Source organism: Eleutherodactylus coqui, chromosome 13 (assembly GCF_035609145.1).
Source record: "Eleutherodactylus coqui strain aEleCoq1 chromosome 13, aEleCoq1.hap1, whole genome shotgun sequence".
Taxonomy (NCBI): Eukaryota; Metazoa; Chordata; class Amphibia; order Anura; family Eleutherodactylidae; genus Eleutherodactylus; species Eleutherodactylus coqui.
In genome coordinates this window covers 57,871,450-57,876,520 of record NC_089849.1, presented here as the reverse complement: position 1 = coordinate 57,876,520, position 5,071 = coordinate 57,871,450, and positions in this window count along the sequence as shown.

The window sequence follows — 5,071 nt, the reverse complement described above, 5'->3', positions numbered from 1 at the left end:
AAAATGTACTGTATATACACACTAAAGACAAACTATGATAACTTTTGTAACATGTTGGGCTCAGATACAGCAGCTAGTGTACCTCTAATACTGAGCTTGGCATAAATTGGTCAGATACTAGTTCTATACAGCGATAGCGATTTACAGTGCAGTTACCTATAGTGATCACTGGTGATGTCATATCTGATTTAGTATTATTTACTTTTGGTTTTCACCTGTATCTGGCCCAAACTGCCATGACCACTTTTTCCAGCCACCACTGATCTCTGCAGAATTCTTAGCAGAGACATCTTCGGCTCCATGCTTTCTGCACACCATTACCCTCTCTATTCACAAACCTCCATCCCGCTGCCCCCTTTAATAATGCCAACCAGCTTTACTTCTAATAAGTAATCTCTCACAGACTGCTCCCCCTGCCGCCCTCTGTCGCAGACTGCTCCCCCTGCCGCCCTCTGTCGCAGACTGCTCCCCCTGCCGCCCTCTGTCGCAGACTGCTCCCCCTGCCGCCCTCTGTCGCAGACTGCTCCCCCTGCCGCCCTCTGTCGCAGGCTGCTCCCCATCACTCCATTCTCTTTACACAGACTGCTAAAACCCCTTATTGGTTCTGCCCCCTCTTCATCACACTGAATGCCCCTCGTAGTCCCCCCACCCCCTCCTCCTTATAGACTGCTCCTCATTCTCTCTCCTGCCCCGTCATGGTTCTGTCCACCTGCTCTGCCACACAGAATGCCCCTTATGGTTCTTCCCTTCCTCCCTGACCACACAAGGATGCCCCTTCTTTGTTCTCTATCTGCCTTGTCACACAGAATGCTGCTTTTGTCCCGCCAATCCCACAAGATGCCCCTTATATTTGTCCCCCTTTGTCATCTGACTCTTTTCAAAGTCCTGTGGGCTCTCTCCCATAGGCTTGTATAGGGGATTGCTTGCGTGTTAAGAATCAGATTTTCGTGCAAGAAGGGGACACCGCTGGATCGCAGAAGCGGGTGAGTATAAAAATAACACCACCATTAGTCAGTTTTTGTTTCTGTTAGGACATGACAGGTTCATAACTGTTGACGTTTTCTGTTTTCTTATTGCATACATTTATCTTGAGTCTGTATTGCTTGTATGACTCTTTATTACACATCCTTCTCTACCCTAGCGCCCTTTTTTTTTTTTTAATGTCGAAAACCCCCTAGACGTTTCCCCAGCTTTCTGAGTTAACCCTACCCCATTTCTCTTGACAGAGTTTCCTGTTTAACGAGATGCGCCAAGCCGAGAAAGACAGTGTGGTTAGCTAATGAAGCAACACGACTGGTGGTGACAGTTTCCCTTTAAGGTATCGTATCCTGTATTTGCAGCTACATCAGTTCTTGTGGTCAGATAGCAGAGTGGGGCTATTAAGTTACTCTGTTCTATTGGAACTAATAATCAAGGCTAGGAAACAAGTTATCATTAATGATAACTGCTAATGAAGAAAATACAGAGGTCACTGCCACATGATTGGCGTCTGTGAAAGTCTTACAATTGTAGCTGAAACTGAACGGTCATTGGTGAACATCTGATACATTCCATTCTTTGCCTTTCAGTCTCCTCTACATGGCGGTATTTTATATGCACAGTACATTCTGGAAACTCCCCAATATGAAGTCAGTGTTCTTCAGCTGCGCGGTGCACGCTTCTATTTTTGTCTGCATTTGTAATAAGCAGTATGTCCTATATTTGGGGCATGTTTTCCCCACCACAGTCTGTGGAGACTGAAAAGATATGAAGCACCTGCATTTTGTTCACTGTGCATATCTGTATTTACAGTAGGGCAAATTGCATGTATTTCATTCTGGGAAGGATTTGTGTGGGGGCTTTGAGGAGCTGAAGACAATAAAAAATTATATATATATATATATATATATATATATATATATATATATATATATATATATATATATATATAAAACCTTTTTTTTATTTTTTTTGGTCCCTACTCTGAACTGTATTCTTATAAACCTCCTCAGTCATCAACTTTACTTTTGCCTTTCAAAACGCACAGCTATCTAGTCCAATGAAACAATTGCCAGAGGATGACTCAACCAACCCAGGTACATAGTGGCTCGGTGTCTCATCCTGAAGATGGAGGCTGTTTAATGTATGTGTAACAGTGATCTTATCAGGGCTTACAGTTGGCATCCCCTCCATTGAGATGTTACAGAGGCTCTCATCTAGTGTCAATCTAGATGAGAGCCTCTGCTCGGGTAGGAGTTAATAGTAGCCTTGTCTGCATAGGCCAGAGTCAAAGCCATGAGGCTGTCATGAGCCATGTCCAGCCATGCCAGAATTGCACGGGTTTGATGCCGCTCCACCTCATACTCGATCTGAGCCCTGGACACCCATCGTATGCTACTCGGGTAGCTTTGGAAGTATGACACTGTGCATGATGGTTGATGCTGAATTCAGTCAAATTTCAATATATGGGAAATGGTTGGCCTTAATCGGGCCACAGAAAAGGCAATATAACGTAATGTCCAGGCGGCAATTGGGCCGACAGTCAATAGCCGACAGTCCTGTGCCTGCCATTGGCGGGACACTTTTGGCAGAGTGGTGAAAGGATGCGGGACGAACAGTCTCAGTGATTGGTAACAGAAGGCGAGACTCCTTTACTCGCTCAGAGGGCAACGTACTGGTGGCCCTATAGGGGTTAGCTTCACAACTCACTGTTGTGCCATGCATGGCTTAATGTTCTTCAATCTAGAAGAACCAGGGCCTCTTGCAGCAGCTTCTCTCCTCTGTTAAGACTGACAGAGTTTCACTACACAGCGTCCGCAGTAGACTCATCGTAGCTCCTGCTGCTTCTTTCCCTGAGATGCAATGCTCCCGATACTCTCATGATGTGTCCCACTTTGTCCGTCCCCCTTCCTGGAGCAGCTGCTCTGCAGGCTATCGCACCTCCTGAATGTTTCTCCAGCAGCACATCTATCTGACAGCCACACTCGCTGCACCCTGGCCATGGCACAACAGAAATTTCTATATCAGCCAATCGGTGAATTTCGTCCTGGGCATGCTCAGTTCTCATGAATACAAATTTGGTGCTCAGTTTGGCGTGTATGATTACTTTGGCGCAACTCATAGTCTATCTTTATGGCAACCATTTTCATGGGAGACCCTAACATTATAAGGAAGGCAAAAAGGGCAAATGCTCTGAAACCTCCTTCGTAGGGTTGAGCTACAAGTCTCTGATCCCTAGTTTTGAAGCCTGTTATCTGGGCATTATATAATGAAGTTATTTAGTCAGTGATTGTGTAATTGCCTCACTACTGCAACAAATCTGAGTGCATGGTCACCCAGCCAATAGAGAGATTGGCACACTATATTATTCCTAAGTGTACTTTTGGGCCCACTCACATGGCAATATTTTTGGTCTGTGTGTTTTCCACTTATTGTACAGACAGCATATAATGCTATTAAAGTGCTAACGACTACTTGTCCGTGAGTGTGTTACATGCTCCACCCCTAATCACATGACTATGATGTAATTGCAGGTCCTAAAGCATAAAACATGCAGAGCCTCACAGCAACCATGTGCTGACAGGACCTGTGATGATATCAACGTTATGTGATCAGTCACCTGGGCTCTGACCTCCTCCTCTGATGACATGACTGTCATGTCATCACAGGTGCTACACTTTGTTAAAAACCTGCAGAACCCTGACAGCAGCAGTGTGCTGACAGGAGCTGTGATGTCACGATCATGTGATCAGTCGCAGTCTCTTAGCTCTGCCCCATATCACATGATGGTGATGTCATCACAGATCCTAAACCAGCAGAGACTGATGAACAATGTATGTAGCAGTGGTGCTTGTCACACGTATGTAGCAGCGCTGTGTGTGACATGCATGTAACAGAGCCGTGTGTGCTGCGTGTGTGCCGCACAGGTAGCAGATCCCTGTGTGCTATGTGTGACGCGCAGGTAGTAGAGCCATGTGTGGTGTGTGTGTCACGTGCATGGAGCAGAGCTGTGTGTGTTGCGTGCATGTAGTAGAGCCGTGAGTGCTGTGTGTCACACACATGCAGCAGAGCTCTCTGTGTGCTGTGTGTGACACGCATGTAAGCAATGACAGTGATGTCATCACAGGTCCTAAACCAGCAGGTCCTAAAACAGCAGTCGTGTTCTTACAACTCCAATCCCTTTCACTATGTTATATCAGTCAGTGGCGCATTGCGCCACCAGAAACACTAGTACTATAATTTCCTAATAATTACTAGTAATAGCCTATGAGGCCATTCAGATGGAAGGTTTTTTCACACACACCAATGTGAGAAAAATTTCTATGTACTATATATATCTCTTTTCATAGATGAATGCAGGGCCTACACTGTATGGAGAATGTATGTATGTGAATATTGCATAGCACAAAGGCGTAGATGCCATAGGTCTCCTGGAGAGAGGTGGTCCAGTAATGTTTGGTTCCACTACTGGCTCCTGGTTTATGTGGGTCCTTAGTTGACAGTCACAATGGGCCCCTTAGTTATTTCTAGGCCCGGCTTTGTCCACTTAGTGCACAGTGGGGCCTATAAATTTCTAACAATAAAACTATATAATAAACTCTTTTACCCCCATCACAGCCCACCACGTTCTCCATCCTCTGCCGTGACCTAATCTGGCCAGGATCATGTAGAATGACGCAGGTTGGTGCAATTACATAATTGCACAACCCACGTGGCAGTGAAGGCGCCGGACAGTTGAGCATGAAGTGCTTGGCTTTCTGCAGTGGTGCAATCATAGTCAATTATATCTGCCTATGCAATTAATTTCAAAGGACTGGATTGATCCCATTCTTGAGTGCCACCTCCCCTCCCCTCCATGGCTCAGTAGACTCTGGCACTTGCCCAAATTTGCTGGGTGCTGACGCTGGCCAAGTTTGGTTCCACCCCATTTTCTAGTGGGTGGCCCCCCTCTCCAGAGGAACTGTATTGGTAAAAAAAGAGGGTCAGAAAGGGAAGGAGGGCTTGATAAACACCAGACCCTTCTGTTTTAGGTGCCAAAATCCAGCACTTTAATAAGGGTCCCATTTATAATTTTTGCTAGAGTCCCCTCTCT